The following is a 20,085-nucleotide window of genomic DNA, read 5'->3' on the forward strand; positions in this document are numbered from 1 at the left end:
TTGAAATGCGTTTGGATAATATTCTTTTTCAATTGGGTATGGCTCCCACCATTCCCGGAGCTAGACAATTAGTGAATCATGGAAATATCTGGGTCAATGACCATATGGTAGAGATACCAAGTTACCCTTGTAAACCTCAAGATGTGGTTACTATAAGAGATCAACAAAGATTGAGAACTATCATTAAAAAGAATATAGATCTGTTCCAGAGGGATAAATTGCAAAATCATTTGACTTTTCATTCCTTACAATATAAAGGATTCATCAATCAAATAATAGATAGTAAATGGATCAATTTGAAGATTAATGAATTGTTGGTTGTAGAGTATTATTCCCGTCAAGCTTGAATTGAGAATGAAATGAAAGAGAGGGGTGGGTTTGTTGCTGGCCATCTGGAAATTATGTTCTTCTCCCTTCTTTTTCCCTTCCCCGAAGGAGACATTTTATAATCCTTACGTACGTTACTTGTTATCTGCGATACTTTTTTTTATTGCTTCTTAAAATAGTCTTGACTTTTCCCATACCACGAACCAATGTTCATTATATTTTCTCTATTACAAATACAGGTAGATTGACCCTGGAATTAGGAAATAGTCCTATTGGGATTCAATAGATTGGAAAAACAATGGATGAGAATAAAATAGATAGTAGGGCGAAGATATGGAAAGAGAGGGATTCGAACCCTCGGTAAGTAGAAGCCTACATAGCAGTTCCAATGCTACGCCTTGAACCGCTCGGCCATCTTTCCTATGAGATCTCTTGGTTCTAATTAAGAAAATGAGTCAATAGCAACTTCCTTATGAAACAAATTCTTTTTTTTTCGGGTACGAACAGTTCAATCTTTCATAAATAAATAGATAATAAATAAGGTAATGATTCAATCCCCCCCCCCCCGGCCCGGAAAGACGAAAGGACATTTTTTACAACTTCCTCTTATTTTAGGAAATCCTCAATCATCCAGGTTAATCTGACCTATTCGGATTGCCTAATCAATAATTTAAGACGAATTAACTGATCCAATCCATATTATGATCATATATAGATCTGTAGTGATCATCTTATCAATTGTATAAGAACTAATCCTTTGGCAATGATCCTGTGTCATGATGACTATATTTTCCCGATATTCTTTTATCTATATGGATAAAGCACACGGTTGCTGGGTAGGAATTTCATCCTCATTATGCAATGCTTGATCATTTAACTCTTTCTTTGTTCGGATCATAATCGAACTGGACTTCCCGAGTTTACCCAATCTATTATTCTTTCAATACGAGCCTTTTTCCATTGTTATTCATATTACTAATGAACAATTATTCAATTTATTCCCTATCTATTCCAATTTTAAAGAATAGATTGGAATAGATAGAATGAGAACATATTTACGATTGTAAGGAAATCCATTTTATGGTATTGTGCACCAGGAAAAAAAAAAAAAAATCGTTCATGGAATCATTTGCATAAGGGAATGAAGGAAATTATCAAATCTGTAATTGACTATGCCTAGATCTCGGAGAAATGACAATTTTATTGATAAGACCTTCACAACTGTAGCAGATATCTTATTGCAAATAATCCCGATGGCTTCGGGGGAGAAAGAAGCATTTACCTATTACAGAGATGGTGTGATTTGATACTTTTTCCGTTCTTCTTTTTTGGGGAAAGAAAAGGTAAGGTATTTGGGAATAAAAATTGGGTAAAATAAAACTTACGCTCAGTGAAGGTGAGTTCTGGAGATAGAACAATTCCTTTTGTTGTGTATCCCTGGTCAATGCACCTTTAGATGCTTTCATCTCCTAAGGATTTTAGTACCGAGTGAAAGGTTACACCTATGCAGTAGGCCTTGCTTGTATAGTTGAACCTATTTGATAGGCGCGCATGAGGGGAGAAAGCACTACGTATGGAAATCGACAACACAAAAGCTTCGTTATGGCCCATATGCATTACCCTTTTCTGAAGGGTAGTGAGAATGGTTGGGACAACAAACATCCATCGCGTTTGTACTTCGGATACCCTTATAATGGAACCATCGGAGATTGTTGAAGTGATTAATCCCCGGAGAATACGGGGCGTTAAGAACAAAGAAATTGTTAGAGGTTCCATTCCTAGTAGTAAGATCCTTGGTATTTGGAAAAGAATCTTTGCAATAAGGATGGCTAGAGATTCATTGGAAATATAATAGCCCCTGTTAATTCATAATATTGGGTCAGAATCTTTTTTTTTCAATTCCACAGATTACTCCCCATATTACCTACTGTAAAGAAAGGAGGAGCCGTATGAGGTGGGAATCTCATGTACGGTTTTGAAGCGGAGATCATTTCAATGGAATGAACGATCGTAACGAATGTCAGCTCAATCGGAAGGGGAATATGTGGAAGCTTTACAAAATTATTATGAAGCTATGCGACTGGAAACTGATCCTTATGATCGAAGTTATATACTATATAATATAGGTCTTGTGCATACAGGTAATGGGGAACATACGAAGGCTTTGGAGTATTATTTCCAAGCATTAGAACAGAACCCATCCTTACCACAAGCTTTTAATAATATGGCCTTGATCTGTCATTACGTGCGAATATCTGTACCATAGAATAACTTAGTTAATAAATACTATGAGTAAGGACAAAAGAAAAGGCTTTCTACATATGCACCGTCCCAAGTAACGGTTTTTATCAGCTGTAGCGAAAAAAGCATCTCTCATAGGAGCCCGAATATGAATATATAGAGCCTAAATATTCCATGGATAATAAATTCAAATGATGATGGAAGCACCATAAAGATCAATTATTGAAAGAAGGTTCCGACTGATACGATCAAATCTGCTCATTGACAAGAATCAGGAATCAAATTATGTATTAGAGTTGATCTACTAAGCTATTGAGCAGCGATGTAGCATCATATCCTAAAGATGTGAAGTACTCCAGCCAGAGAGTACTCTCCAAAAATTCTATACGAAACTGAGATAGTTACCTTGCAAAAAGACTTTGATTTGGACAATCAATCTGAAGTATAGAAAGGGATATACTTCATCTTTTTGAGGGTAGGAGAAAAGATAGAACCTAATCATTGAATTGATTGGAAGTGAAATCAGAAACTCATGTCATTGACTTTTTTTGGTCCTTTGGTTAATATGAACTCTCAATGAATCATCTCCAATTCTTTGGAAATTTTGGTAGAGGACTAAAGAATAGTGGATTGAGTCGTAGGAAACTCTCAAGTACGGTTCTGAGGGAAGAAAAATTTTCCAAGTTTACCTATCCCAACCGAGGAGAACAGGCCATTCAATAGGGAGATCCTAAAACTGCGGAGGCTTGGTTCGATCAAGTTGCTGAGTATTGGGAACAAGCTATAGCACTTGCTCCGCGCAATTACATCAAAGCACAAAATTGGTTAAAGATTACAGGACGTTTTGGAGAATGAGAGTTTCTATTATTGGGAAATCGTTTTCATTATTGAATATTTGACTCGAAATCAATGGGATTTTTCCAGAATATTCCCAAAAATTAAATTCTATTTCGTCGACATCTTATAGGAATATATTTACAATATAAAAAGAATACATTTTCTGATTCTGGATTGTTGATGGATCTTCTTAATAGGGGAAAATCCATCCGGAGATGTTTTTCATTAATGATCCATGAATAACGATTTATAATGGATGGCCTTTTATATGGGACATACGAAGGAGTATCAATAGATGGATAAATAAATAAATAAATATATATATATATATATATATATATATATATATATATATTTATTTATTTATTTATTTATCCATCTAGAAACAATGTAATAATCACTGTTGCTTTTAAAATTACAAAAAAAGGCTTTTTTGCATGATAAAAGCCCATAGTCCATTGAGCACCTCAAAGATATGTCATAATAAAATTGAACACCTACCTCAGATTGACTCCCGTATCATATTTGCTCCAGTCATAAACTAGAAAATAAAGGGAGAAACGAGTTGAGATATATCTCTCGTAAGTTCACTAATTGCTATTGGCAGGTTTCTTATTATTTAAGTCCCATCCGAAAAGGGGAGAATTCAATGACCATTCATTCACCAGAACCAGAAGTAAAGGAAGTAAATATCGTAGTGGAGAGAGATACTGTAAAAACCTCTTTTGAAAAATGGGCCAAACCTGGTCATTTCTCAAGGACGCTAGCTAAAGGCCCTGATACTACCACTTGGATCTGGAACTTACATGCTGATGCTCATGATTTTGATAGCCATACTAATAATTTGGAAGAGATTTCTCGCAAAGTATTTAGCGCTCATTTTGGTCAACTAGCCATCATCTTTATTTGGCTAAGTGGGATGTACTTTCACGGTGCTCGTTTCTCCAATTATGAAGCATGGCTAGCTGATCCCACTCACATCAAACCCAGTGCCCAAGTAGTTTGGCCAATAGTAGGCCAAGAAATATTGAATGGGGATGTAGGTGGAGGTTTTTGAGGGATACAAATAACCTCTGGGTTCTTCCAGATTTGGCGAGCATCTAGAATAACCAGTGAATTACAACTTTACTGCACTGCAATTAGTGCATTGATCTTTGCAGCGTTAATGCTTTTTGCTGGTTGGTTCCATTATCATAAAGCTGCCCCAAAATTGGCTTGGTTCCAAGAAGTAGAATCCATGTTGAACCATCATTTAGTAGGGTTACTAGGACTTGGATCTCTATCTTGGGCAGGACACCAAATACACGTCTCTCTACCCATTAACCAACTTCTAGACGCTGGAGTGGATCCTAAAGAGATACACTTCCTCATGAATTTATTTTCAATCGCGATCTTTTGGCTCAATCCCAGACCCAATCCCAGTTTTGGGAGTGGGGTCAATCCCATTTTTGCTGAGGGATTGACCCCATTTTTAACCCTGAATTGGTCGGAATATTCAGACTTTTTGACTTTTCGTGGAGGATTAAATCCAGTAACAGGGGGTCTGTGGTTGACCGATATTGTGCATCATCATTTAGCTATTGCAGTTCTTTTCCTGATAGCTGGTCATATGTATAAGACCAATTGGCACATTGGCCATAACCTCAAGGACCTTTTAGAAGTTCATAAAGGTCCATTTACGGGGGAGGGCCATAAAGGTCTTTACGAGATCTTAACTACCTCGTGGCATGCTCAGCTAGCTATTAACCTAGCTATGTTAGGATCTTTAACTATTGTTGTAGCTCACCACATGTATTCGATGCCTCCCTATCCATACCTAGCTATTGATTATGGTACTCAACTCTCTCTGTTCACACACCATATGTGGATTGGTGGGTTTATCATAGTTGGCACTGCTGCACATGCAGCGATTTTTATGGTAAGAGACTATGACCCAACTACTCAATACAACAATTTATTAGATCACGTTCTTAGACATCGTGATGCAATTGTATCAGACCTCAACTGGGTATGTATATTCTTAGGTTTCCATAGTTTTGGTCTGTATATTCCTGATGATACTATGAGCGCTCTAGGATGTCCTCAAGATATGTTCTCAGATACTGCTATACAATTACAACCTATATTTGCGCAAAGGATACAAAACACTCATGCTTCAGCACCTGGTTCAACAGCTCCTGGTGCAATAATGAGTACCAGCTTAACCTGGGGAGGTGGTGATTTGGTGACAGTAGGTTCCAAAGTGGCTTTGTTAACAATTCCATTAGGAACCGCGGATTTTTTGGTACATCACATTCATGCATTTACTATCCATGTGATTGTTTTAATCCTACTTAAAGGTGTTCTATTTGCCCGTAGCTCCCGTTTAATATCTGATAAAGCGAATCTGGGTTTTCGCTTTCCTTGTGATGGACCTGGTAGAGGAGGAACATGTCAAGTATTTGCCTGGGATCATGTCTTCCTTGGTTTATTCTAGATGTACAATGCAATTTTGGTAGTAATATTCCATTTCAACTGGAAAATGCAGTCCGATGTTTGGGGTAACATAAGTGATCAGGGAGTGGTAACTCATATTATGGGAGGAAACTTTGCACAAAGTTCCATTACGATTAACGGGTGGCTTCATGACTTTCTATGGGCACAAGCCTCTCAAGTGATCCAATCTTATGGTTCTTCATTATTTGCATATGGTCTTTTCTTTTTAGGTGCTCATTTTGTTTGGGCCTTCAGTTTAATGTTCTTATTCAGCGGTCGTGGGTATTGGCAAGAACTCATTGAATCTATTGTTTGGGCCCATAACAAATTGAAGGTTGCTCCTTCTATCCAGCCCAGAGCCTTGAGCATTGTACAGGGACGTGCTGTAGGAGTAGCTCATTACCTTCTGGGTGGAATCGTCACAACATGGGCGTTCTTCCTGGCAAGAATTATTGTAGTAGGATAAAGGCTAGGAGGATTTGAAAAGTATATGGCATCAAGATTTCCAAAGTTCAACCAAGGCTTGGCCCAGGACCCAACTACTCGTCGTATTTGGTTTAGTATTGCGACTGCACATGACTTTGAGAGTCATGATGATATTACCAAAGAACGCCTTTATCATAAAAATTTTGCTTCCCACTTTGGTCAGTTGGCAATAATCTTTCTGTGGACCTCTGGTAATTTGTTCCATGTGGCTTGGCAAGGCAATTTTGAAGCATGGGTACACGATCCCTTACATGTAAGACCCATTTCTCATGCAATTTGGGATCCTCATTTTGGTCAACTAGCTATAGAAGCCTTTACCTGAGGAGGTGCTCCCGATCCGGTCAATATTTCTTATTCCGGTGTTTATCAGTGGTGGTATACAATTGGCTTACGCACTAACGAAGATCTTTATAGTGGAGCTCTTTTCTTGCTATTTCTTTCTGTCATCTTTTTAGTAGCGGGTAGGTTACATCTACAACCTAAATGGAGACCAAGTGTTTCATGGTTCAAAAATGCCGAATCCTGTCTCAATCATCATTTATCAGGACTCTTCGGAGTCAGTTCTCTAGCTTGGACAGGGCATTTAGTTCATGTCGCTATTCCTGAATCAAGGGGAGTGCATGTCATATGGGATAATTTTTTGGATGTATTACCGCATCACGAAGGTTTAGAACCACTTTTCACAGGTCAGTGGAATATTTATGCTCAAAATCCTGATTCTAGTAGTCACTTATTTGGTACCTCCCAAGGGGCGGGAACTGCTATTCTAACTCTTCTTAGAGGATTCCATCCACAAACTCAAAGTTTATGGCTGACTAATATGGCTCATCATCATTTAGCTATTGCATTTGTTTTTTCAATTGCTGGTCATATGTATAGAACCAACTTTGGGATTGGTCACAATATGGAAGATATTTTGGAGGCACATGTTCCTCCAGGAGGCCTATTAGGACGCGGACATAAGGGTCTTTATAACACAATCAATAATTCTCTTCATTTTCAATTGGGTCTTTCTTTAGCTTCTTTGGGGGTTATAACTTCCTTGGTAGCTCAACACATGTATTCTTTACCCGCTTATGCATTCATAGCCCAAGACTTCACCACCCAAGCTGCATTATATAATCATCATCAATACATTGTCGGGTTCATTATGACAGGAGTCTTTGCTCATGGAGCTATATTCCTCATTAGGGATTATAATCTGAAATAGAATAAGGATAATGTATTGGCGAGAATGTTGAAGCAGAAAGAAGCTATAACATCTCATCTTAGTTGGGTTAGTTTATTATTAGGTTTCCATACCTTGGGACTTTATGTCCATAATGATGTCATGCTTGCTTTCGGTACTCCAAAAAAAACAAATCTTGATCGAGCCCATATTTGCTCAGTGGATACAATCTGCTCATGGTAAGATGTTATATGGTTTCGATATACTCCTATCTTCAACAAGTGGTCTAGCATTCGATGCAGGTAAGAGCATATGGTTACCCGGTTGGTTAAATGCTATTAATGATAATAATAATTCATTGTTCTCAACAATTGGTCCTAGAAACTTTTTGATTCATCATGCTATTGCTCTAGGTTTGCATACAACTACATTGATCCTAGTTAAAGGTGCTTTGGATGCACGTGGTTCCAGGTTAATGCCAGATAAAAAATATTTTGGTTATAGTTTTCCTTGCGATGGTCCAGGACGGGGTGGTACTTGCGATATCTCGGCCTGGGATGCTTTTTATTTAGCAGTTTTCTAGATGTTGAATACTATTGGATCGGTTACTTTCTATTGGCATTGGAAGCATATAATATTATGGCACGGTAATGTAGCAAAATTTAATGAGTCTTCCACTTATTTAATGGGATGGTCAAGAGATTATCTATGGTTAAATTCTTCACAACTTATTAATGGATACAATCCTTTTGGTATGAACAATTTATCTGTTTGGGCGTGGATGTTCTTATTCGGGCATCTTGTTTGGGCTACTGGATTTATGTTCCTTATTTCCTAGCATGGATATTGGCAGGAACTGATCGAAACTCTTGCATGGGCCCATGAATGCACGCCTTTAGCTAATTTAGTTCGATGGAGAGACAAGCCAGTAGCCCTTTCCATTGTTCAAGCACGATTAGTTAGATTAATTCACTTTTCCGTAGGTTATATATTCACTTATGCAGCTTTTTTAATTGCCTCTACATCAAGTAATTTGGTTAATTCTTCTTCATCAATTTCTCTGTGGGGTATTGTCATTGTATCAATGATAATACCCCACAGAGAAAAAGTAATCAACATAATATTACTCCATCTAAAATCTGATCTATATTTTGATTCCTGGTAGGTAATAGTACCGACTGAACTATTATGGTGAGAAAGAGTCTCATTCAGAGAGAGAAGAAGAGACAAGCACTGGAATGGAAATAAATTTACTTCGTCAATCTTTGGAGGAAAAAAGAAAAGTGTCATCATTGGATGACAAATGGGATGCTATGGACTTATCATCTAAGAAATCATGGCAGATCTCATACTAAAGCAGCATCCAAATATGCTTATCAACAATAATCTCAAATATCAGTAATACATCTATGCAGACACATACCATAGGATAAATATCTCATTCTAAAAATATAATATCTCATGCAGATATTTCAAATCATGCTCAGTGACAACTATATGTGAGTGAAGTAGCTCAATCATTAATTTATTTGGGTTCTATGCACATCATTTATATACAAATGGTTGTTCAAAAATGGAATCAACAATACTTCAATAAACCATTGGATGCCATGTTGAGTTCAACAACTTCAAATCAAAGTATCGAGGATTTACAAAAACATTTTTCAATAGTTGTGCAATATGGAATCAAATTCCAGACATTAATTCATCATGCCATGATACATCATTTCGGGCTTCAAAATCCATCTCCCTCTGATTTAGATCATCAGAGGCTCATCACCTGTCACAAGTAGATCATCAAGATATAAAATCAAAACTATAATCAATATCAAAGCCATATCTTGTAACTCATCATCTTGAATTCATCAGATAACTATCAAATATAGACATATCTGGATTCTAAGCATAATGCCTTGCTAAGCCATCATAATCATCCTTACATAAATCAATGTTGTATCATCATATTAGCAAAATCATCTCATCAGAGTTTAGAAGCCAGATTACGACCATAATCAAAGTCATCATTATCGTAGTATTAATACTTTCAACCAGGAGACAGGTAGAGCTCATATCAAGTATGAATTCGATTATGCAATATAATTCTGAGGCTTCATCAATTCATTCTCATAATCATAACTATCATTCTTTCAACCATTGTGATAAGAACAAGGAGGTCAATTTCCACATAAGTCGTCATGCCCACATAGCTTTGATATCACAGAAAATCAACAATCGTCAAATCAGATCACTAGACATTAGGTTGAGTCCAAATTACTATTGTAGAGAGATCTATATTCAAAGCACATCTCAATCACCAATTCAGAGTTATCTTTCAAGCATCATGACAAAACATTGTTCATATATATCAGTAAGACGAATCATGCCAACCTCATGTAGTACAAACATAGTGACATATTTATATGTATGTCCCGATCACCTGCAAACACAAGTTCAGTCTGCATGTTTGTGTTATGAAAAATATTCAAGCTTTTATTGCTAGCATATCTTGTTGTTATCTACAATACAACTATGGTACTTACATCTTCGAGGTGACTATCTGATTTCATGCACAAACTTCATTATATGATTAGCGATTGAACCCGACAACTTCATAAATTAGTTGATAGTGGTAGAATATGTTAGAGATACTTTGATTCATAATTCAAACAACTTCGGAAAGCTTCAGATGATGGTCAACAATAGTTAAACCTTTGATCACTCCCCTAAGGTTAGCATGAGAGTGACTTTAGTTGCCTAGATGTTGTCTAGGCCTTACCATGCATGCCTCTAGGGACAATATATCCTAGATCTGTGACTACGTCCAGAGAGAAAACCTTAATTTCTATATGGGTTGAGACTATGTTGTAGATCAATAATGTCAAATACACATAAATCATACTTCGGTAGCATAGAATAAAAATAGTAATAAGGGTAAGAATCTTGAGAAGATATTCTCCCTCTGACTGGGGATTTGCATCATCCATCTTCATTCATGTAAGCAACATGTCTCTACTTGAGTCATGCAACAACAGATATGTTAAATCATAAACATATGGCTATTAGCATCATGACATCAATAATTCATCAAAGGTTAGACTCAAAGCAGCATATAGATGCAACATCATATCGCAAAGATTATGAACACAGTAGCATTTTCTATCAAGATGTCCAATGGATACATCATAGATGTTAGCAAAAGCATCAAGTGTATCAATGTATCAACATTATATAGCCTCAGATAATTCAACACTAGGAGTAGCATTTCATTATAGGAGACATAGATCCAAGTCACTTTCATATATATGTATAAGCCATTGAAGAAAGAGACATTTTCATCATACCTTAGGGCTTACCGAGCCAATAGATGAAACATAACATGCATACCTTGTGGTATTACCTGTGAATATTTTTATTAGACATAGACTGCTTGAAGCACTTTGTCATTTTTTCATCAAGTACCTCTTTGTCTCTTTCTAGATCTGCATCTCACAATGATCCTCAAGAAGGATCTACTCATCACATCTCATCGGGAGGTTAGAAACATCCCGATATATGTAGGAAGTACAAGCAATAACCATAATCATCAGATCTATAATTCTAATAAGTAAGAAGCATCATAAGTCAAGAAATAATTATCTTCAACGAGAGGTGATCCTCTCCCTCTTGAACCAATCTTCTAGAGCCATCAATGTCCATGGTCCATATGCCAATATTTCTTTTGAGTGTCCAACAAATGTGCTAGGGATTATCTCATCTAGGGCTTCATCGAATCTTCGTCAAGTGCTTGAGCATCTTTACATAGATCATGTTATAGTTTCATACATAAAATCACAAGCTTTTTCCATAAACCATGGTTTTCTCTCCAACCCTAAGCTCATATAATCCATCAAAACCTAATCATCAATATGCCTAGGGTTATGTTCAAACCCTAGAATTCTTTTAGGTCTCCACCATACTCTTCTCGCTTCCATCAAAGGTGTCATCATCGGGGTGATCTCCATGACTTTTCTTCAACCCATCTCTAGTACCATGTTAATTTTTCATAAGGTGACATTGTTCTTTGCTATTATAGTTACATTTCGTCATTAATACATTAAGTTCACCCCATATCATCATTACATTATTCATATCTACACCATTACACATCAACATGTGCAATAACATAGAAAGAAACAAAATCACCATCATCATCAATGCAGTGGAACATAAAATGAATAGTAGAAGAAATCATGCACACATATAGGGACACCAGGATTGGTCCAAGACCAGGGCAAAACCCACTATGGGGAAAACGCTTGCAAATCTTGTTCTTCTTCTTATTACATCGTCATCAAATGATGCAGCAAAAGAGAGTACAATGATCCATAGCTTTGTCTATGCAGCAAAACAATAATGATATCTATGAATGTTAGGAATAAGAATACTCATACTGATGGTTGTAATGTGCTGTCACAAACTGATGTCAATTGTTGTATATTGTTGTCAATGTGTCGATCATTGCTGAGCATTGTTGTTACTGTCAATGAGCCCAATACATATGTTTGCACCAAATACTAACAAATCATATCTACATAATTGTATAACTGTAGAGAGAAACCCAGATCTACCAGATCACTAAAGTCAACTGAAGCCAAGATATCAAACCTTAGATCTGAACTCGGGTCACTCTCATCAAAATTGTTTGTGTGCGACTAAAACTTCATGGTCGCTCTCTTGGATATTGTGTGAGAGAGACTATGATTACTTGGTCGCTCTCTATAAGACTCTGTGTGTGTGACCAGGGTGCAATACACTTAAAACCTAGAGTCGCTCCCTTACTGTTGTTGTGCGAGCAACCAAGATGTCCTTGTCGTTGTTAGGACCACTCTATGCGAGCAACTGGGGACCAATACCTCCATATGCATATCTGAAGCCATAGTCACTCCCATAAGACTTTGTGCCAGCATCCAAGGGTCTATAGTCACTCTCATAGGCTTATGTGCCAACGTTCAGGGACCAAATTGCCCCGTTATGTGCCAGCAACCGAGATCCAGAAGACCCTAACCTAGAGCTAACCTTTTGCTTGTACTTTCGGACCCTTGAGCGAACTCCTTCCGTTGAACCTGTGCGAACCAAGAAAAAAGAGAAGAGAAGATGTGTCCAAATGATATTGAGGTCTCTTCTATTTATAGGTTTTCTTGAGGGGTCACTTGGGATTAAAACTGACCCAAGCAATTACTCATGTGGTTAGGGCCAACCCATTCCACAATACATGTATGAATAAAATAATTCATAACTCAACTTCTTCTTAACCAAATTGGGTGATATTTAGGTCGATTTTGGTCCTTTTGAAAATAGGAATCCAATGCAATCATTATCTTGGTCATTTGATTTTTCCAAGGTGGAATTTTACCGTGGTCGCAAAAATTAACAAAGTTGACCATCACATGAGTTGCACAACTAATATTTTATTTGATTGAATGACCACAAAACAATTGTTTTGTATTTGGTTATATGATTGTGTTGGGATTGTTTCGTTAGGCATGCGATACCTATAACAATTTCCATGATGCATTTGTCCTCAAAGTCATCTAATACAACTAGAGGATGAACACAAATATTCTCTAGTTGGCCATTCTCATCAATGGAAGGAGACTTGGCCCTCCTTTTGTCAATTTGGGCACATGGGAGCCCATGTTGGAATGTTTAGGATTTCCACTTGAACCAATTCAATGTTTAATCCAGCTTTGGTCAATAATTATAAGCCTCCTCCATGGATTTGGTATAGCTTTTTGGTGTAAGTTTATGTTGGTAAAAAGTAGCCGAAGAGTGAAAAGATCATTACTTCTACTCACTTACCCTTGTGTTTATTGACACTTATACTACCTATTTTCCATTCCAAAATACCTTACCTAAAAAAAATTATTAACATATAAAAAAAAAACATCTTAATCTTTATAACAGATTTTTATAATCCTTTTATTTTCTTACATTTAAACATTCATACAACAGATGTTCATATTCATAATATATACAAAATCTAACAAGTTTTGCAAGGCCATGTATTCCCTATCATTCAAGTAAAAATTATTCCATGTCATTCAAGTAGAAATTATTCTTTCAAAAAAATTGCAAATTGATATATGAAGGGGAAAAATTAATTGCCTACTAAGGACAAGGATTTGCATAAATTTTGGTGGATAATAACCACTAGTGAGTCTTCACATTTACTCCTACTTGTTAAAGTGTTGAAGAATACATAAATAATGGTGGGCAGTAAACATCTTGTTCTCATCCATTTTCAGGCAAATACTTGCTTACATTATGGTAAATATGTTATTTATGTGAGTATGAGCTATTTTAACTGATTTTAGTTTTAGGTGGTTTAATAATGAAAAATCATTGCAAAAATACATAAAAATCATGGGATAACTATATGGCAAAAAAATTTGAGGCATTTATCCATATGGCATTGTGTTAGCAAAGGTTGCAAAATTCAAGTTATTATCCAATCATCTATTTGAAAAATATTTTTTTCAATAATATTGTAAAATAAATAATTTTTTTTCGAAGTCAAACATTATAACTTGCATTGGTCAATGCAAATCAAATATAAGACTAATTCGATAATATTGTAAAATAAATATATTTTTTTTCAAAGTCAAACATTATAACTTGCAATGCAAATCAAATATAAGACTAACGATTGCTAGAGTTCTCCCTTGGCAGAGACTAATAATATATTTAAAATAAAAACTAATTAGATTCAAATCTTTAATAACGAGCTTTATATAATTTATATTTAACTTTAATATTTATATAAATCTTTGTATTTAAGTTATAAATATGAAAACATGAAGTTAATATATAATAAATATTTAACTTGGACATCTACACAAATTATTATATATAAATTATAATTTTTAAATATAAAGTATTTATATTTTTAATTATTTTTTAAGGCGTAGTCTAACTTATAGACGAAATAGTTTTTTGTACCAGAATTTAGGAAAATCTAGTGATACAATTTCAAGCAAGAATGTAATTTTTTGTTGTTTGAAATACATTTTTGAATGTATAAATGGATTTAGAATCCTAAAAAACCCTAGGGCACTCAAATTATATAGATTAAACAATTTAAACTCAAGTTTATAAAAATTTTGATTAAAATTAACCAAAATAAATGTCATGAAAAAAAGGTCATTTCGTAAGTTAGACTACATCATTTTTTAATGGCCTAGTCAACAATACAATTTTTAAAAAGATTGCATTTTTTTATTATTTACAAAACACTTTTGAATGTATAAATGGATTCAACACCTTAAAAAAAACTTTTGATTTTTAAAAATTTCTATTGGATTTTGAACAAAATTAACTAGAAAAAGTATTTGAAAAATACCATTTCATCTATTAACTAGCAATTGTCCCAAAAGGTACAAAGAGAGGCCGATAGGATTATTAAATTGGAATTGTTGAATTTTTCTAGAAGAGTTATTTGGTTTGTGGAAATCCTTGTTTTATTGGACTGGATCATTGTGCAATTACTTTTCTCTAGATGTTTTGTTTATATCTATATTACAAGGAACACATTGAATGTCTTATTTCATTTTAGAGTAAGTTAATTACCCAAAATCAAGAGGTTAAGTTAATTACCCAAAATCAAGAAACCTTTATAGATGGCCAAGCATATACGAAGAATACATCTCATTCATATGCAATACCAAATCCATCTTTTCTTTTCTCTGAGTAAAATTTCAAAAGAACGAACACATGCCATTTCATATGCACAATAAACCCAACTTCTGAATTTTTAATGCTTGGATGCATCCCATTCATATGTTACAGTAAACCCATATTTTCCTTAAATTTCAATCCATAAACACATCCATTCATGAGCCATAACAGAACCACAAAAAACAAAACCCAGCCCTGCAATGCCAGAGCATTATCCCCATTCAAAAACAAAGAAGTAGCAAATATAAACACCAGTGTTCCACAGTCTTGACTGTGCAAACCAATCATTGCCATCTGAAAAATCAAGAAAATAAAGATGATGACCAGTTAAGGAGATGATAGTGACCCTTTTTCTGGCCTTCTTCGGCCGCCTTTCGCCCAGGAGGCTTCATGCTCGCACACATAAAGAAGAATGTCAACTTCAAAAGCTGCAACGTTGTCCTGCAGCGGAACAAAATTGGACAACCCAGTTCCGGAAATAGGATCTGCCTAAGATTTCCCCCAGTGGCAATCTGATCAGAGTTTTTGCATAATAGGACCAGGTACTTTATGCACCCTCTACTTTATAATCGAAGGCTGTGTCTCACAATGGCAGGAAGGTCTTGTCGCTTGCCCAATAAAAATGGCAAGGAAGACATTCAAACATATCTGCTGATTAGAAGCAGATATGCAATCAAGAAATGATTCACGCTCCCCTGGAAAAATGACGAAACGAAGAGCTCATCTTGCTCAGAAACCTATCTTGAAGATGCAAACATACCATGGAGCCAATTGCCAATTTAGAGAATTGAAGACCATGTCCAAAGATCCATGTGGATATCTTCGAACACGCTCGCTTGAGAAAAACTCATCTTGAAAGAAATAGGGATTTTTTATAACACAGTAAAGCTCAAGGAAAAAAAAGCTACCAGATGTCTCAAGACTGATGTGGAGAGAAGAATTGGACCTCTCTTATGTAGAATCACTCCAAAATGCTTTCCACCTTGGAGATTTTGAAGGCGCATGGGAGGGCACAACTGACTGCCTGTCAAACTCAAACCATGCTTTACACAATTGTTTCTGAAGGATGGAAAATGAAGTTGGGAAGGCCACAGATTTGATCGATCGCTCGCTAACGCCGAAGCATTGCGTTGATTGTCTCCTCTGCAAGCCCAGCCTCTCGAGGCAAATCAGAGAATGGAAGTCAAATTTCAAAAAGCTCTTTACAGAGATTCAAACCGACATTTATGTGTTTTAGAATGCTCGAGGGATTGTTACATCGGCACCGCATCAGAAAGAGTTATTACTTCAAGATGCACCAGATCACGGCTTTGGGGGTTTGGGGATTAAGTCTGCGGAGATACAGCTAAAGAGTTGGCTGCAGGTAGTTTTAATTGGTGTATGGGGTATATAATTTAATACTAATCAGTGCTTGCCAAAAGCCAGGGAAGAAGAACAGCAACAACAACTGGCAGACCAAAGAAACGATTAACTCTGAGGCCAAGAGTGACATAAAAGAATGGGAAAAAGCAGTAAAAATATCTTCAAGAGTGACATAAAAGAATGGGAAAAAGCAATAAAAATATCTTGCCATGCCATGGAGTGCACAGTAGAACTCGGAGGTGAAAAGAAGGCAACTCAACCGATATTTGGAAAAAGCAGTCACACTTCAAATCAACGGTTGAAAGTGTCTCACCTGATCGAACGGAGCAGGGTAAAAGTGTTGACGATTGTTGATGCATAGGAAGGCCTATCGGCCTAATTAATCAACATCTTTTTTAACTATAAATTAAAAAATTAAAATAAAATAAAATAAATATTGTAATAATTAGTTTTATCTTCCTAATATTTCTAATAATCATTTTAATTTTATTCAACTAAATATTCACATCAATAGGTGTTTTCTTTGTCGACTTGGGGGGACAAACATTGTTCACCCGAGCTAATGGAAGAGTTTGGTTTTTTCCCCTCTAACTAATTAAAAAATTCCATTTGTTCGTCCCTCCAACTATATTAATTTTATTCAACTAAATATTCACATCAATAGGTGTTTTCTTTGTCGACTTGGGGGGACAAACATTGTTCACCCGAGCTAATGGAAGAGTTTGGTTTTTACCCCTCTAACTAATTAAAAAATTCCATTTGTTCGTCCCTCCAACTAATTAAAATTTTCCATCTGGACTATTGCCTTGTGTCCACGTTCTCATGCCATACCTGCCTGTTTCTACGGCATTGAATTGCATTGACAATTGTGTATTCACATGCCATACTTTCCTGTTTCTACGAAATTGAATTGCATTGAGTGTTTGGAATTCACATGACATCACCATGCCCCAAACTGAGAAAGAATTTATCCTCAAAGATCAGTAATTCGATCTCATTTATGCCCAGTCTAGGTCTTTAGACACTATTCTTCCTAATGCTCCTTGTAGTCGATCTTAAAACCATGAGCTCACTCTCTCTTATATCTCCCCTAAACATTGCCCTTTGTTCCCTCTATCACTGCCCCCATTAGTTCCCACCCTATGGAACCTTTAGAAATATTCACTTATCATTCCACTTTTCCACGCCATCTACTCTTCTCTGGCACCATCTCCATCACATCCCCTTACTAGTCTTAAAGAGCGTTGTACCCCTCTCCTTCTCATCGGTCAGTCGAGCCCCCTCCACCATACCTGCCAATTTCTACAACATTGAATTGCACTGAGCTTTGGGTATTCACACGCCATTCACTGCCCACATTTGGTCACTTCACATTCAATATTCACCTCCACCTCCAACCCATCTGGACTATTGTCTGTTGTGTTTAGTGCTTTGGATGGACTTTAAGCTACCAATATATACTCAAGGGTTCCTTCTTACCTATTATTGTTTCAAGAGGTAAATTTGACAGCATCGGACTTCAAATTTCACACCATCCGATTTGAGGTACATCAAACCATCTAAACTGAAGGACGTGAGGGATTACTTTTTGAATAATCCAGGTAACTTGTCTGTGCTAAATATTGATGCAAATATCCTCTGCCTTAAACTTGTGCTTAGTGTAAAGTGTATAATGTGGGTTTATGTTTGAACTCAGGGGTTGTTTTGGGTAGTCAGAAAGATAACATCTATAACTATTTTGGTTTGTTTCTTAAATCAATGTGATTGTGGTATCGAAGATACATGGCGTGCTAGTTGTTTACGAGTTCAAACTTGCCTTTACAAGATGTTTCCTTTATCACTATGCCGGATGTTTCCTTTATCACTATGCCGCATGTGACCCTTCTTCTAATATGTGATTATCGCGTTGTAGTGTAGTCAATTGAACTTTTTTACTTTGGGAATATTACAATAAGTTGCAATCGGTTTATAGAATTTTACAAAGATCTTCAGTCAAGAAGTCTTTAGGGGAATGTGTAGTCTCCATGGCATTTGTTATGGAAAAGTTTTCCCTTATTTTCATTTTTCTTCAACGCTTTAAACAACTCAGTTCCAAAGAAAGGCAGGCCACTAAAAACTAAACATGCCTCAAGATATTTGAACTTTGGTACCCTGTCTTGCTATCTAACCATGTCTAACCACATCCCCGTTGATGCAGCTTTACACTTGTTTATGGGCCACGCTTAGGTTTGAAATTTGGTAGTCAGCCTTCCACGTCATCCCAATTAGATCTAGCTTTAGTACCATTGTTGCTCTTCAATTTTAGTTCGAACGAAAGTATAGCAGCCTCTGTGCAGGCGACTTCTTATTCAAATCTTTCCATGCACAGCGTTCTCTATCGAAACAGGTTTTTTTGGAAAATACTTGAGGCAGGTGACTTTATTAAAAAAAAATAAGACTAAATTCAACATCCAACATCGACGTGCATTCTGTTGATCAAGTATGGTGGGGGACATTTTAAAGTTTATTTGATTTCCACAAATGACTTGGATTTTCTCTTGAAATAGCTTATGAGGTATTTTGATAGAAATTACAGAAAAAAATTTAATGGACTACAAATAAAATGGATTTATTGGGAGCTTAATGTGTTTACAAAGCTTGTCATGTTCTGCCTGATAGATTAAGATAAATTTATGTATATATTCTAACCAATAATAAAGTGGACCTTCCGGGAGGTTAATGTGAGAAAATAACTTGTCAGGTTCTGTGTGATAAATTAGGGTAAATTTCAGCAAGCATTTATTTTTCTCTAAGTGTACCCTAATCAATATTATTTGAAGTTTATGACCTGAAGTTCAATATATCTATATTATACACTATGTTAGTTGCAGATAGTTCATAAAAAACTATTGTCTACCAGAAGAGAGAAACTAATCAGAATTTTCATTTTAGTGCAAATCTATTTCGATACTCGATAGTAACGAGTCAGAAAGAGAGCTTACTCAATTCAATCCATGATATTTATCGAATTTTCAATCCAGTGTATTATGCTTTGTGGTTTTCCTGTGAAATAGGAGTGTGTGAGTTCAATCAAATTTAGTTGGCTTAGCTTTAACACAACTCTTGTGAAAATCCAAACCAAAACTAATTCAATCCACTGGATTTTCCTTACTTTATCTGTTGTAGGAAATTACCTCTAGATATATGTGTAGTCTATAGAATGATCTAAAAATGTGACATCTATCAAGTCATTTGAAACATTTATGTGAGAGAGATGGCATTTATGTATCTATGTATCTCATGTTTAACAGGTCACTTCTGATATATGAGGTGGCACAAAAACTAGTGTTTTTAAGTGTTGTTATGGTAGGTTTCTTTTCTTTCATGTTTTGCAAAGTCAACTTTAATATGGAACTTCTATTCAGCCGCATTAAGCTAATAGTAGCTATGATATTCCGTTTTTTTCTTTGCTCATTTGTTTGTTTTATATTGCGCTA

General features: G+C 36.0%; 1 non-coding gene across 1 annotated transcript; it reads right to left on the reverse strand.

The window, feature by feature from the left end:
* Window positions 1-661: 661 nt before the first annotated feature.
* Window positions 662-748, reverse strand: TRNAS-GGA (transfer RNA serine (anticodon GGA)). Its single transcript has one exon. It is a non-coding gene; the product is annotated as a tRNA-Ser (tRNA).
* Window positions 749-20,085: the final 19,337 nt, after the last annotated feature.

This window comes from Pinus tabuliformis, chromosome 1_2, assembly GCF_031772625.1.
Source record: "Pinus tabuliformis cultivar Carrire ecotype Pingquan chromosome 1_2, CPIR1, whole genome shotgun sequence".
Classification (NCBI taxonomy): domain Eukaryota; kingdom Viridiplantae; phylum Streptophyta; class Pinopsida; order Pinales; family Pinaceae; genus Pinus; species Pinus tabuliformis.